The sequence below is a fragment of the Panulirus ornatus genome, chromosome 9, assembly GCF_036320965.1.
Source record: "Panulirus ornatus isolate Po-2019 chromosome 9, ASM3632096v1, whole genome shotgun sequence".
NCBI lineage: Eukaryota > Metazoa > Arthropoda > Malacostraca > Decapoda > Palinuridae > Panulirus > Panulirus ornatus.
Window position 1 is genome coordinate 15,330,626 of NC_092232.1, and position 17,209 is coordinate 15,347,834.

At 38.9% G+C, this 17,209-nt stretch overlaps 1 protein-coding gene across 1 annotated transcript in view; it reads right to left on the minus strand.

The window, feature by feature from the left end:
* Nucleotides 1–17,209, minus strand: part of sei (potassium voltage-gated channel seizure) — a 924,474-nt gene that overhangs the window by 572,496 nt on the left and 334,769 nt on the right. The window lies entirely within an intron of this gene.

The window sequence follows — 17,209 nt, forward strand, 5'->3', positions numbered from 1 at the left end:
GCAGCATGTTCAAAAAAGCTCTATAGAAAACAAAAGTGATGAAACTTGAAGATACGCCAAATATCAGTCAGAGATAAACTATCAATGAAAAAGAATTTAATAAGACTGAAGGACTCATAAAGTACCTTTATAAATGAGAAATTCACGAGAATCTTAATGCAGAGTTCTTGAGTGTATTCACCACAGCTTACATGAACTACAACATAAGACAGAATGGGGAGGGAATCACCAAAAAATTTTTGATAGTTAACCAAGATATTTTTGTAGGTTACAAAGGATCTAGATTCATATAAAGTGCACAAACATGAAATTTCTCTAGATCTTCTGAAATCTCTAAGTGTACTTAAGGAGAGGAAATGAAGACCCATATCTACGTTATCTGTTTTGATCAACAGACCAACTAGTTGAACCCGTTCAGAAAGTTAGAGGAAAAAAGACGATTGTCACAAGAGTAGATAATGGAAATGTCATATCAACTTTATTTGGATATCAGGCTAAAGGACTATAAGAAATACCAGAATCTCATAGGAGTGTGGCCTATGGATAAATATTTGCAGAAGAGAACTTACCTAAACAAGGGGTTTAAAAGGAAAAGACCATGCATAAATAAATCTTTCATACTAAAAGGACAGAGTTAACAATGGCCTAGATAAAAGTGATGGTTTTTGAACATCTTTATTTTTGAGTTATGATAATGCAAATCAAGTCTGAAATTTGACTGTAATTTACAAGCTGTGTTTGTAACATTATCTTTATTGAAGTCTACCATAGCATGTTTTCTATAAGCAAGAGCTAATTTGTTAACTCTGACAAGGATGTATACTACCTTTTCTTTTTGACAGTATACTGAGCAAGCTGATACTGATCTGTCTCTCTCAATAGAAATATCAAGCCTCTATAAGACACAAAAACTGGCTGCAGTGACAGAGGCCAAACTAAGCAGCACCATAACAATGTGGTGCAAGTGACAGCTTCACAACTCTTCATTCCCAAAAATATAAGACTTACAGCAGACTTTGAACAAACTAAGATGACCTTCAAGTGAAAATGTAACCTCTGTTTTTTAACAGCAGGTTCTAAGAAATACCTGATGAGGAGAGGAATGCACTACTTCTAACCTTGGGTGGATGCATTACTTGATGAGTGTAATTCATTTGAGTTCCTAGCACCAGTAAATGACCAGCACTACAAAATGTCATTTCCAAATTTGTTGCACATTTTGTCACAAAACATAATGTACTGGCTGACAAGAATAGATTTGAAAAGTGTGTAAAAGAATCAGGAGAATCTTTAGATTACTTATCACCAGCCTCTGTACGGAATATGAATATGGTCAGAAACAAAATGAGATGAGAGATTAATTAGTGTTTGGATGCTCATATGACTATCTTTGTAAAAAAAAAATCTTTAAATAGGATGATCATAAAATTGCTATGCAGTGAAAGTATCATAACCAATAAGGTTAGGAGGTGCTGCTACTGTAACAGGCATGGAATTGGGAAAAGTTTTCAAATTTCAGTACCTCAAAGGGATATTCTAGTTTTCTAGAATATCCAAGTCTCACCCTGCCTTCTCTTGGTGACCTTGTTACTACACCCTTAGGGGCAGAACTAAAGGGAAAAATGCTGCCTAATGCCATCAGGACAATAGTATTGGTAATTTTCCTTTTAAATATAGACATACACTTGAGGCATGCAGAGACCTTCAGCTTTTTGGAAAAATTTTTGAGCCTCACTGCACTGCCCCTAGAAACATTATGCTGGAGTTGCTCTCTGCCACTGGCCTGTCAATGGTGAGGCACAAAAGGCTAAAAAGTGGCACTGGAGTCTACCAGCTATGCCGAGTAGTAAAAGAGATGAGCAACTAAGGGGGATGGTGCCGAGTGTAAATGGGATGACTGGTAAGAGGAAAAGAAAAGAGCTGGGAGCTTGTGGTGAAGTTTAAAAGTTATAGCTTAGATATGCTGGGTATTGGGGAAACCCATATCATTGGTAGGGTGTGTGGAGTGAAACTGGAAATGATGAATGCAACTTACGGGGGGGTGTGCAAGTAGTAGTATGGACAAGAATGAATGAAAATTATCAGGGAAGATGGAAAGAAGGGTGTGCAATTCTGCTATCACTGAGAGTGTGAGAGTGTGTTACAGAGCATGGTTGGAATGGATTAAGAAAAGTGCGGTGAAATGAAAAACTAGAATTGTAAAGTATACATGGATATGTGTATATATACCTGTGAATATGAAGACTGTGCAAGGTAAGGATGAAATGAAGCATTTCTGGAGAAATTTATATGACTACAGATGGTTTTGAGAATGAGGAAAATGTGGTTGTAATGGGTGATATGAATGCAAAAGTGGGATGTGATGAAACTGGCAAGATAGTTGGTGAGGAGTCCCTGGAATACATGAGAATGAATGTTAACTTGTTAATGTCTGTGCTGAGAGGGGTTTGTACCATGCCCACACCCTTTTTCAGCACAAGATGATCTGCAGGTATACATGGATGAGGAATGATGGAAGAGAAGAGCATATGGTTTTGATGGACTATGTGAGAGTGGATGAAAGATTGAAAAAGACTGAGCTACATGTTACAGTTGTGAGAGGATTCTTTGAGGCTCTGACCATTTTGCGGTTCTTGTGGGGATGAGGATCAGGAAAAAATGGAGGTATGGTGTAATGAAAACTAGAGAGGTAAAAATGTTGGCAAGCAGAAGATGAATCAGAAAAAATGCAGAGAAGAGTATGAAAGGAAGGTAACTGAAAATTTAGATGCAAGTGCAGTGAATGTAGAGGTGGAGTCATGTGTGAATGAGGTGTTTAAAATGTTTAGAGAAATACCATTAAAGGTTGTTGAATTAGTAGTTGGATACAAGGTCATGAGATGCAGAAATAAAAAATGGCACTGCATGGTGGATGGAAGAGAAGAAAAAGACATATGGTAGATTGCTTGAAATGAATGTACCGGTGGAAGTTTAGCAAAGGAGGAGGGAAGAATATAAAAAAGCAATGTTAAGAAGCTTTTTTTTTTTTTTTAAGAAGCTGATAATGAAAAGCAAAGAAAGAGTAGATGAAGATTTTGGAAGAAAGTTGAGTGAAAAGTTTAGGGAAAATAAGAAATTGTACTGGAAAGAGATGAAAAAGGAAAGAGGTGGATATTAGAGTGGAAATGTTAATATGAGAAGTGCAGAGGGAGAGTTGCTGATCCAAAAGGAGGAAGTGGAAGAAAGATGGAAAAGTATTTTGAAAAACTGATGAATGTGGGAGAAGGGGAGGTAGCAGTTGTTACATACATGGGTATGGAGGATGGAAGGAAAAGGATACAAGCGCAAGGGCCTATAGCAAAAAGGGAGGTAAGAAGGGCAATAATGAGGCTGAAGATAGCAAAGGCACCTAGATGGATGGGATTGCAGATGAAATGCTGATGAATAGAGGAGAAAGTGTGATAGAGTGGATGCATCTAATATGCAATTTAGCATGGAAACAGAAGGTTGTGCCTGTGGATTAGGTGAATGCTATTATTGTTTCTTTATTAACAGGAAAAGGTGCTAAGTATTTATGTAGCAATTATAGGGGAATAAGTCTGTTAAGTATACCAGGAAAAGTGTATACAAGAATGTTGATTAATAGATTGATGGAGGTGACTGAATGCAAATTAAGTGAGGAACAAGGGGGTTTTAGGAAAGGTAGAGGATGTGTGGATTATATTTTTGCAGTACAGATAACTATGGAAAAGTATTTAGCAAAAGGTAGGAAGTAATATGCAGCTTTTATGGATTTGGAGAAAGCATAAGACAGAGTTGAATAGAATGCTTCATGTGGTGTGTCAAGAATATATGGGGTAGGGAGACTGCTGCTGGATGATGTGAAAGCCTTCTATAGAGGAGCATATGCATGTAAATTGTGGGTGAAGATTTGAGATAGTTTCAGTATACATGTGGGTGTGAGGCAGGGCTGTGTGATTTCAACATGGCATTTTAATACAATAATGGACAGAGCGATAATAGAGATGAAAGAAAAACTGGGGAAAGGGGGGGTGCAGAGATGGAGTGTGGTAGAGATATGGTGGCTAGTGGTGAGCCTGTTTGTGGATGTTACTGTGCTTCTTACTCAGGGTGAAGAGGAGTTGCATAAGGTTTTAAGTGTGTATCTGTGTGTAAGCATAGGCAACTGAAGGCATATGCAAGTAAAAATGAAGTAATGGTGTTTAAAAGGAAACTGAGTGAAAGTATAGATTTTGTAAAACCACATAGAGTGAAAGAAGGAAATTTACTAAACTGTGCTTGGATATGAGGGGAGAAAGACTGGAAGAGGTGAGAGAATTTAAGTGTTTAGGAGCTGTCTTGGGTAAGTTTGGTGATGGAAGGAGAGATAAGGGAGAAAGCAGCACAGGGTAGAAGTCACTGGGTCCCTTAAGACAATAGTGATGGAAAGAGGTGTAATTATGGAAGTGAAGAGAGGATTAAGGTACAATATAATCCTCCCAAACTGACCTATGCAGCCAAAAAATTGAGAGATCAAGAATCCAAGCTGTGTAAATGAGATAACTGAGAGGAGCATGTGGTGTAACTAAATGGAATGAAGAAAAAATGAAGGGGAATGCAAAGGGAATGAATTTGTAGAGCGGTAGTGTGTGTGTGAAAAGAATACTCTGAATTGGTTTGGGCTTGGGGAAAGAAAGCAAGGCAAGGAGTTTATAAGGAGAGTGTATGATAGTACAATTAAAGGGGTTGGTGTGAAAGGAAGACCATCTGTGACATGGGCAAACAGAGTGGAGGAATACTAGAGGGAGAGAAATGGTGGAATAGTGTATGTGAAGGAGGCATGTAAGGGTAAGAATAAGTGGAGATTCTTTTGCTGTAGCCACCCCCTCAATCCTCAATGGGAGCTCCTGGAGGGAACTGAAGTCAAAGATATAGATAGAAAGATAGATAGGTAGAACAGACTTATATTTATTCATTTTGCTTTGTCACTGTCTCCCGCGTTAGCGAGGTAGTGCAAGGAAACAGACAAAAGAATGGCCCAACCCACCCACATACACATGCATATACATACACATCCACCCACACAAATATACATACCTATACATCTCAACGTATACATATATATACACACACAGACATATACATATATACACATGTACATAATTCATACTGTCTGCCCTTATTAATTCCCATCGCCACCCCACCACACATGAAATAACAACCCCCTCCCCCCTCATGTGTATATACATACATACATGTCCACCCATGCAAATATACATACCTATACATCTCAACGTATACATATATATACACACACAGACATATACATATATACACATGTACATAATTCATACTGTCTGCCCTTATTAATTCCCATCACCACCCCACCACACATGAAATAACAACCCCCTCCCCCCTCATGTGTGCAAGGTAGCGCTAGGAAAAGACAATAAAGGCCACATTCGTTCACACTCAGTCTCTAGCTGTCATGTAATAATGCACCGAAACCACAGCTCCCTTTCCACATCCAGGCCCCACAGAACTTTCCATGGTTTACCCCAGACTCTTCATGTGAGAAACTGCAGAAGCTGGTGACTGAGTTTGGTAAAGTGTGTGAAAGAAGAAAGTTGAGAGTAAATGTGAATAAGAGCAAGGTTATTAGGTACAGTAGGGTTGAGGGTCAAGTCAATTGGGAGGTAAGATTGAATGGAGAAAAACTGGAGGAAGTAAAGTGTTTTAGATATCTGGGAGTGGATTTGGCAGAGGATGGAACCATGGAAGTGGAAGTAAGTAGGGTGGGGGAGGGGGCGAAAATTCTAGGAGCCTTGAAGAATGTGTGGAAGTCGAGAAATTTAATGGGTATGTTTGAAGGAATAGTGGTTCCAACAATGTTGTATGGTTGCGAGGCGTGGGCTATGGATAGAGTTGTGCGCAGGAGGGTGGATGTGCTGGAAATGAGATGTTTGAGGACATGGAGAGAATGAGTGAGGAAAGATTAACCAAGAGGATATATGTGTCGGAGGTGGAGGGAATGAGGAGAAGTGGGAGACCAAACTGGAGGTGGAAAGATGGAGTGAAAAAGATTTTGAGTGATCGGGGCCTGAACATGCAGGAGGGTGAAAGGCGGGCAAGGAATAGAGTGAATTGGATCGATGTGGTATACCGGGGTTGACGTGCTGTCAGTGGATTGAATCAGGGCATGTGAAGCGTCTGGGGTAAACCATGGAAAGTTGTGTGGGGCCTGGATGTGGAAGGGGAGCTGTGGTTTCGGGCATTATTGCATGACAGCTACAGACTGGGTGTGAACGAATGGGGCCTTTGTTGTCTTTTCCTAGTGCTACCTCGCACACATGAGGTGGGAGGGTGATGGTATTCCATGTGCGGCGAGGTGGCGATGGGAATGAATAAAGGCAGACAGTGTGAAGTGTGTGCATCGGTATATATGTGTGTCTGTGTATGTATATATATGTGTACATTGAGATGTATAGGTGTGTATGTTTGCGTGCGTGGACGTGTGTGTATATACATGTGTATGGGGGTGGGTTGTGCCATTTCTTTCGTCTGTTTCCTTGCGCTACCTCGCAAACGCGGGAGACAGCGACAAAGCAAAATAAATAAATAAATATGTGGTGTGAGGTGGTTTGATCGAGTAAGTAACAATAGGGTAAGAGAGATGTGCAGTAATAAAAAGAGTGTGGTTGAGAGAACAGAGGAGGGTGTTTTGAAATGGTTTGGTCACATGGAGAGAATGAGTGAGGAGAGATTGACAAAGAGGATATATGTGTCAGAGGTGGAGGGAATGAGGAGAAGTGGGAGACCAAATTGGAGGTGGAAGGATGGAGTGAAAAAGATTTTGAGTGATTGGGGCCTGAACATGCAGGAGGGTGAAAAGCGTGCAAGGAATAGAGTGAATTGGAACGATGTGGTATACCGGGGTCGACGTGCTGTCAATGGATTGAACCAGGGCATGTGAAGGTAGAACAGACAGATAGATAAAAATCTCTGAGGCACACCAAGCATCAAAGAAGCATATGACAGTATTTGATGGTGAAGGACCAGAAGCAGTCACTAGGTAATTATGAAAAAATCCAAGAAGACACAAAATTGAGGACATCCCACATGAGTAACACTCCCAGACACATCATAAGGGAATGCAAGTTCTATGGCTACATGCATATTTGGGAGAAAGAAGAATGCCTGGCATATGGGAAGAAATGTAGCAAGTGTACAAAGAAGAATCACTTTGTGAGTAAACCAGACAAGCGTTCTAAGAGAAGAATGGTCAATGGTATTTAACAGGATGTAGATGCAGAAGTTAACCCTAATATCCCAATATATTATGAAGCTTTCCATACGATGCTGCAACATGGCCATCAAGACATCCATGGGGTAGGTGATGAGAAGGATAAGTTTCAGTTTGACTGTGGCATAAGCATGAATATCACTCCTCAACCTATAGTGTCTGACAAACAGTTAAAGCCCTGTGATACAGTATTGCAGATGCTTGTAGATAAGCCTACTGGGAAAGTATAACAGTGTTATTTTCAATTATAACACTAAAGAGAAATATTCTGTAGAATTCACTGTTGTTGAACTGGATCTTGTACTAATTCTAAGTAAGAGAGCATCAGAACAGATGAATTTCAAAACTGTGAATTATGAAAATATTAGTGCAGTTCAAGATGTGTTCTCTAATTACAGTGATGTTTTCAAAAGAACAAAGTTAATAACCTGTCACTTTTAAGCTATCAATTGATTCACCATTAAATTCAGTTGAAACATCACCATGTATAATGCCAATCAGTGTTAAACAAAATGTTTCTAAGAAGCTTAGTAAATTAAAATGAAGTCACAGCCTAAGTGGATCATCTAACAGAATGGGTAACTCCTACGGTTATTGGAAGCAAGAAATCAGGTGACAGAATATGCACACTGATCCACAGGCACTGAATAAATACCTGAAAAGAGAAATGCCTAAACTAACAGGGCTAGATTGTTCTCAAAGTTTGAACTGAGGATTGGCAATTTGGATTGTGTACTAGATGATCAGTTAATCTATCTTACTTCATTTCAGACACCACTAGGAAGGTATAGGTGGATAAGATTACCATCTGGAATAGCTGCTAGCAGTAAATATTCCAAAAGAGGCTGAAAGCAGCCCTGAAGGGTCTGAAAGGAGTTGTATGTGTAGCTGATGACACATTAGTTTATGGCACCGGAGACAATGATGAACTAGCTAATAATGATCATGATGGTAATGTGTGTAAACTGTTAGAGAGATGTAGGGAACAAGGGATCAAGCTCAACAATCATAAGACAGAATTGTTGAAGTCTGAAATTTCTTTTCTCGGACATAAGAACTCTAAGTATGATTCAAAAACCTGATCCTGATAAGACAGAGGTACAGAGATTAACAGACATGGTGAATTATTTAGCTAGATTCTTATGTAAACTGTCTCATATAATGGAACCTATACATTAACTAGCTAATAAAGATGATGAATGGTCATTAAAATGAGTACATGGAGATGCCGTGACAAGGTCAAGCAGTTAAGTGATATTGTCTCCATTGTATGCTATATATGACCAAAACAAACCAATTTCTATTCAGTGTGATGCTAGTTAGACAGGCTTAGGTGCTGCTTTGATGTAAGAAGGTAAATCAATATCTTGTGCAAGTAGAGCAATGACTCCTACAGAGACTAGGTATGCTCAGATAGAAAAATTGGTGCTAGCAATTGACTTTGCCCTGACAAAATTTTATCATTATGCATTAGGGAGAGTGACCAAAGTAATCAGTACACAAATCTCTACAATCAATCATAAAATAACATCTGGACCAAGTGTCAAAGCAACTGCAGGGAATGTTACTCCAAACTCATCATATGACAGTATTTGAATAATAGCCTAGGAGGGACATGAACATTGCATATTTTCTGTCAAAAACACACTTACCAAAGAATGAAGGCGGACACATAGTATCTTTCCTACCCATCAAACCAGAGCATCTGAAAAAAATATAAAGCCCAACAGCAAATGATGAGACAAATGAATTTGCTCTTGGAAAACATAATCTCTTGGTGGCCTGAAACATAAGAGACTGTTCTTAACCAGCTACTGCCTTATTTTTGTTCAAAAGTGAGTTCTCACCACAAAATGGTTTGATATTCAAAGGAGATAGGAGTTGTACATGCATGCCAATATCAAGAAAGCAACACATATGACTCATACAAATGTAGAAGGCTGTCTGAGGCATGCAAAGGAATGTATATACTGGCCGCATTAAATGCTGAGATCAATGAACACATAGTCCAGTGTGAAATGTGCAACCGATTCAACAGTGCCTAACAAGGAAACCTTTATGTCCCCTGAAATAGCAGACTGACCATGAGAGAGAGAGTATCTGTTGATTTATCTGAACTGAAGAATCAGAAATTTTTACTGACTGTGGACTATTTCAGCAATTTTTTGAAGGATTGTGTGTTGGAGCCAACAAGAACCAGAGCAGTCATCAGAAAACTGAAAGCTCACTTTGCAAGTTATAGGATTCCATCTATGCCTGTCAGTGACAATGGACCAAAATTTACCTGAGGAAGTCAGGGACCTTGGTGACTAGTATGATTTTTAGAATAAGACAAGCAGTCCTAAGTACCGTCAGTTGAATGGAATGCCTGAATCAGTTGTCAAAACTGATAAGAGTTTGATCAGGAAGGCCGTGGCCATTGGAAATAATCCATATTTGGCCATATCAGACAACAGAAAGAGCCCTACAGGGACTATAGAAATGAGTCCAACTGAACCTTGGTAGGACACGAACATTGTTACCAATGTCCTCTAAGTTCCAAAAGTCTCATGGGATAGATGTCTCAATTGAAAAGAAAAGACTCAAGAATCTGAGGAGTGCTTGGTTCTAGAATAACGCAGCCAAAGATCTTGACCCACTAGAAGAAGGACATGTGGTAAGGATCAAATCAATTACTCTCAAACAAGACCTGGCAGAAAGAAACAGTGAAAAAGAGGTTGGAAGATAGGTCATACAAGGTGATAACTAATTCTGGGACTGTATGAAGCAATAGGCAAAACTTGAGAGAGACTGGTGAAAAAGACCTGGACAATAAATAAAGACCGTGAGACAGTATGACTAGAAATGTGCGTCCAGTTGGATTTAAGATTTATATTGTTACAAAGTAAATATGTTAGTCTGTCTACCTATTTCTGACACCTGTTCCCTCCAGGAATTTCCATCTAAAAGGTGGCCATGGCAAAAGAGTCTCAACTTATCCCTGTTCTTACATGTCTCCCTCGCACACAGTATTCCACACGTTCTTCCACCATTTTTCTCCATCCAGTACTCTTACACTCTATTTCTCTGTGTCACAAGTGTTCTTCCTCTCAAACCAACCCCTTTAATTGTACTATTGTGTACTCTCCTTGTAAACTCTTTCCACATGTCCAAACCACATCATATTATTACATTTCACCCATTCTATGACTCAATAATTAATTCCATTTGCATTCCCAGCCTTACCAAATATCTCATATACCCATTAATTTCTTTCTTCATTCCATCTAGTCATGCTGTTCTCAAATAGCTCATTTCCATAGCCTGAATTCTTGACCTCTGTGACTCATTCCATGTCCATGTTTCAGCTGCATAGGTCAGGGTTGGGAGGACTATATTGTCTGTTAATCCTTTCTTCACTTCTATACTTACACCTCTGCCTTTCATTATTCTATTAAGGGACCCAATAACTCTTCTACCCTGTACCACTCTCTCCCTTATCTCTCCTTTCATATCACTAAACTTCCCCAAGATAGCTCCCAAATATCTCTCCTTTCATATCACTAAACTTCCCCAAGATAGCTCCCAAATACTTTAATACTGTCACCTCTTCCAGCCTTTTCCCCCCATATCTATAACATAGTTTTGTATGCTTTTTTTCTTGTGCTCTACAGGGTTTTGTAAAATCTATATTCTCACTCTGTTTCCTTTCAAACACCATTACTTTACTTTTACTTGCATTTATATTCAATTGTCTATGCTTCGACACGTCATAAAACACACTTAAAACCTTATGTAACTCCTCTTCACTCTCAGCAAACAAGACAATATCATCCACAAACAGCCTTTTCACTAGTCAACATACTTCACCACCACACCCCATCTCGACACCCTTCCCTAATTTTGCTTTTGCCCCTCCTATCACTCCATAGTGACATCACACAATCCTGTCTAACACCCACATGTTTACTGAAACTTTGCTCAACTCTCCATTCACTCTTATACATGCATTTGCTCCTCTATAGAAGCCTTCACACCATCCAAAAGTTGTCCCCCTTCTTCATATATCCTTGACACATCTCATAAAGCATTCTACTTGACTGTCATAAGCTTTCTCCAGATCCATAAAAGCTGCGTACAATTTTTTACCTTTAGCTAAATACTTTACCACAAAAATCTGATCTACACACATCCCCTACCTTTCCTAAAATCCCCTTGCTTTTCACTTATTCTACATTCAGTCTTCTCTATCATTTTATCAATCAACATTCTTGCATACACTTTTTCTGGTATCTTAACAGGCTCATTCCCCTGTAATTGTTACGTACATTCTGAGCACCTTTTCATTTAAAAAAAAGGAACAAACATAGCTTTCGCCTAATCCTCAGGCACAACCTTCTCTTTTCATGCTTAATTACATATCAGATGCATCCACTCCATCACACTTTCTCCTCCATATTTCAGCATCTTAGCTGTAATCCCATCAACTCGAGGTATCTTTTCTACCTTCAGCCACGTTATTGCCCTTCTTACCTCCCTTTATGCTATAAGCTGTAAGCTCTTTTCCTTCCATCCTTCATACCCATGCATTTAACAACTGCTGCCTCCTGTCCTCCCATATTAATCAGTTCTTCAAAATAGAGTACTCTTTCCATCCTCCTTTTGATTCAGCATCTTCTCTTACTTACTTTTCACAATGATATTTCCATTCTTACATCCACCTCTTTCCTTTTTCCCCTCCTTCTAGTATAGTTTCTTATTATTCCAAAACTTTTCACTTAACTTTCTTCCTCAATCTTCATCTACTTTTTCTTTGCTTTCCTCCATCAGCTTCTTAATATTCTGCTCACATATCTTATATTCTTCCCTCCTTCTTTGCTGAACTTCCACTGGTACATTCCTGTTGAGCAATCTACCATATGCCTTTTTCTTCTCGTCCATTGCATTTCTAATCTCTTCTGTCCATCATGCATCGCTCTTTTTATTCCTATATCTCAGGACCTTGTATCCAACAACTAATTCTACAACATTTAATAGTATTTTTCTGAACATTTCAAACATCTCATCTACACATGACTGCACCCCTACATTCACTGCACTTTCACCTAAGCTCTCAGTTATCTTCCTTTTATGCTCCTCCCTGCATTTATTCTAATTCATCCTCTTGCTTTCCAACACTTTTACTTTTCCATTCCTCCTTACATCATACCTCCACTTCTTCTTTATCATACCCACAAGAACTGTGGAATGGTCAGATTCTCCAAAGAATCCTCTCACAACTCTAGCATCTAGCTTGGCCTTTCTCAGTCTTTCATCCACTGCCACATAGTCACTCAGAGCCTTTTGCTCTTCTTTCATCATTCCTCATCCATGTATATCTGTACATCATCTTGTGCTGAAAAAATATGTTTGCAAGGAATATATCCCTCTCATCAAAAATATCCATAGGATAACTTCCATTCTCATTTATTCTAAGCACTCCCCATTTACCATCTCATCAATTTCATCACATCCCACTTTTGCACTCATATCACCCATGATGATAACCCAAATTTCTCCATAAAAACTTCATTTCATCTTTACCTTGTAAAGTCTTCATATTCACAGGCACATGTGCACATAACCACGCATACTTCACAATATCAATCATCCCTTTCACTTAAAATGTTCTTGATCTATTCCATCCTTGCACTGTAACACCCTCCCATGCTTTTGGTGATAGCATAATTGCACATCCTTCTTTCCCTCTTCCCTGATGATTTTCATTAATTTCTGTTCATACCACTCCATGGGTTTCCCTAATCCCCAGCAAATCCAAGCTGCAACTTTTAAACTTCTCTGATATCCATCAGTTCTTCAAGATACTCTTTCCATCTTCCTTTTACTTCATCCTTCTTATTCAGGAATTCCTCTTTCTTACTTCTCACATTTATATTTCCACTCTTACTTCTACCTCTTTCCCTTTTCACCCCATTCCAGTACAATATCTTATTTTTACTAAACCCTTCTCTTAATTTTCTTCCAAAATCTTCTCTTACTCTTTCTTTGCTTTCCTCTTTCAGCTTCTTAACATTCTGCTTACACATCTTATATTCTTCCCTCCTCCTTTCCTAAACTTCCACGGGTACATTTCTTTGAGTAATCTACCATATGCCTTTTATTCTCTTTCACAGCACTTTGAATCTCATCCATCCACCATGCATTTCCCTTTTTATTCTTATATCTCATAATCTTGTATTCAGCTAACTCTATAACCATTAACAGGCATTTCCTAAACACTTTAAACAACTCATTCACAATGACTGCATCCCTGTATTTAGCACCTCCATTTAAACTTTCAGTCACTCTCCCTTCATACCCCTCCTTACATTCTTTATGATTCAACTTCTCACTTACCAACACTTTTATGTCTCCATCTTCCTTACACCATACCTCCGCATCTCTCTGATCTTCACCTCAACATGAACTTCAAAATGGTCAGAGTCTCCAAAGAATCTTCTCACAATTCTAGGATCTAGCACAGGTTTTTCAATCTTTCATCCTCTGTCACATAACGGCATCATTTCTTATCCATGTCATTTCTCATATGAATACTCATACAATCATGCCATAAATAATTACTTTTAGTTTAAATACTAATATATATTACAACCCTATTATATTTCTGTAACAGACAAACATTTTCTAAGTTGATGCAAATTATAACACACAATACTATAACTTAGAAAAGAGAAAGGATGTAACAATATTCATGTTTATTAGTCTACCACAGCATGTTTTCCACAAGTAGGCAGCTATGTTTTTGACACCCTTAAGAATATAAAGGATCTTTTCTTTATGAGGATATAATGAGCAAGATGATACTGGTCTCTCTATCCTCAGATATATTAGGCCTCTGTAAGATGCATAAACTAGTTCAAAAAGAGTGTTAAGTGTATCTGTTATGTTGGCATTTTGTCAGTCTGTAAATCGATTGAGTGGCATGTGACTATGTTCACCAATGAAGTATGCAGGTTCGCTGAGAAAACCTTATGAGCTTCCCATGATTATTTTTGACTAATGAGGTGACTTCTTCGTTTGAGGGATGCTTCTTTGGTTCCCTTTTTTAGTCTAACTTCATTTCTGGTTTTAATGAAAACTTGGTAGGATGTACTGAAATCCCATGCCTTTGTATACATATGTTTGGCATATAGCACCTGCTACCTTATTTGTTTTTTTTTCAAAGATCAATAAAAATTTCTTCCCTCTAAAGATATTTGGTTCTTAGAACTGGTGCACCTCAACTCAATAATACCTGATGACTTTTAATGAACAATTTTTTTGACAATATCAAGGATGAAGAAACATATCTGAGATATGTGAGAATAACTTAGATGAGAGAAAAATTCCAACTCCAATTTTTTTTTTTCTGGCTTTCTTGTGAAAAAAACTGTATAATCAGATGGAACCGGGAGAGAACATAAATTTAGATTTTGACCATTATTTCATGTGTCTTAAGACAATCCTTGCAGGGCCAATAAGTATCTCAAGAGGAGGAGTGGTAAGAGAAAAAGAGATGAAACTAAAACAGACAAAGGTATAGTAACTTAAACAGAATAAATGTTACATTAAAGACAATGCATGCATATTAAAATCTCAAGCTCCAATTCTCTCACACTTATTTCACCTCTGTCTAAAATCCCACACTTTTTTTTGCTTGGAAGCAAGCCTTGATGCAACCCATCCCTAAGAAAGACCATTCTAATCCCTTCAACTATTGCCCCATTGCTCTCACTGCTGTCTCCAAAGTCTTTGAAGCTCTTCTTAACTCTCTCTTTTTTTCAACACTTAGAATACCATTTCTTCTCTGGTTACCAGCAAAGATTCCACAGTGCTAGGTCAACTTGTGATCTTTTCCTATGTGATTCGTCTCTGGTCCTCCTTTCTCAGGGATATTGGTGAAACTTTTGTTGCAGCCCTCAACATTTCCAAAGCATTTGAAAGGGTGTAGAACAAGTCGATGCTCTCTAAAATCCACTCCTTTAGTTTATCTGTTTTTCTGTGTTCTCCAAAGCACAGTTTCCCCTTGGGCCATTTTATTTCAATAGTCAATGGTGGAGTGACTACTTCCTCCGAACCTATCAACAGTGGTGTTCCTCAAGGTTCTGTCTTAATGCCCACTCTCCTTCTCTCAATAAATGATCTCTTGTCTATTTCTAACCCTATTCACTCTTATGCTGAAGATTTCAATTTATATACACATCAACTAACAATCTGATCCCTCTTCCCTACAATATTCATTCTCTCTCTAATACTAAGAATGTATTCTCTCTCAGTCTCTGACTGGATAAGCAGTAACTTGGTTGAATTTTTTTTGTATTTTCTATTTAGGTAATTTTTTTTGCTTTGTCGCTGTCTCCCGTGTTTGCGAGGTAGCACAAGGAAACAGACGAAAGAAATGGCCCAACTCACCCCCATACACATGTATATACATACACGTCCACACACGCAAATATACATACCCATACATTTCAATGTACACATATATATACACACACAGACACATACATATATACACATGCACACAATTCATGCTGTCTGCCTTTATTCATTCCCATCGCCACCTTGCCGCACATGGAATAACATCCCCTCCCCCCTCATGTGTACAAGGTAGTGCTAGGAAAAGACAACAAAGGCCCCATTTGTTCACACTCAGTCTCTAGCTGTCATGCAATAATGCCCGAAACCACAGCTCCCTTTCCACATCCAGGCCCCACACAACTTTCCATGGTTTACCACAGACGCTTCACACGCCCTGATTCAATCCATTGACAGTACATTGACCCCGGTATACCACATCGATCCAATTCACTCTATTCCTTGCCCTCCTTTCACCCTCCTGCATGTTCAGGCCATGATCACTCAAAATCTTTTTCACTCCATCTTTCCACCTCAAATTTGGTCTCCCACTTCTCCTCGTTCCCTCCACCTCCGACACATATATCCTCTTGGTCAATTTTTCCTCTCATTCTCTCCATGTGCCCAAACCATTTCAAAACACCTTCTTCTGCTCTCTCAACCACGCTCTTTTTATTTCCACACATCTCTCTTACCCTTACATTACTTACTCAATCAAACCACCTCACACCACACATTGTCCTCAAACATCTCATTTCCAGCACATCCACCCACCTGCGCACAACTCTATCCATAGCCCACGCCTCACAACCATACAAAATTGTTGGAACCACTATTCCTTCAAACATAGCCATTTTTTCTTTTGGAGATAATGTTCTCGACTTCCACACATTCTTCAAGGCTCCCAGGATTTTCGCCCCCTTCCCCACCCTATGACTCACTTCTGTTTCCATGGTTCCATCCACTGCCAGATCCACTCCCAGATATCTAAAACACTTTACTTCCTCCAATTTATCTCCATTCAAACTTACCTCCCAATTAACTTGACCCTCAACCCTAATGTACCTAATAACCTTGCTCTTATCCACATTTACTCTTAACTTTCTTCTTTCACACACTTTACCAAACTCAGTCACCAGCTTCTGCAGTTTCTCACATGAATCAGCCACCAGCGCTGTATCATCAGTGAACAACAACTGACTCACTTCCCAAGCTCTCTCATCCCTAACAGACTTCATACTTGCCCCTCTTTCCAAAACTCTTGCATTCACCTCCCTAATAACCCCATCCATAAACAAATTAAACAACTATGGAGACATCACACACCCCTGCCGCAAACCTACATTCACTGAGAACCAATCACTTTCCTCTTTTCCTACACATACACATGCCTTACATCCTCGATAAAAACTTTTCACTGCTGCTAACAACTTGCCTCCTGCACCATATATTCTTAATACCTTCCACAGAGCATCTCTATCAACTCTATCATATGCCTTCTCCAGATCCATAAATGCTACATACAAATCCATTTGCTTTTCTAAGTATTTC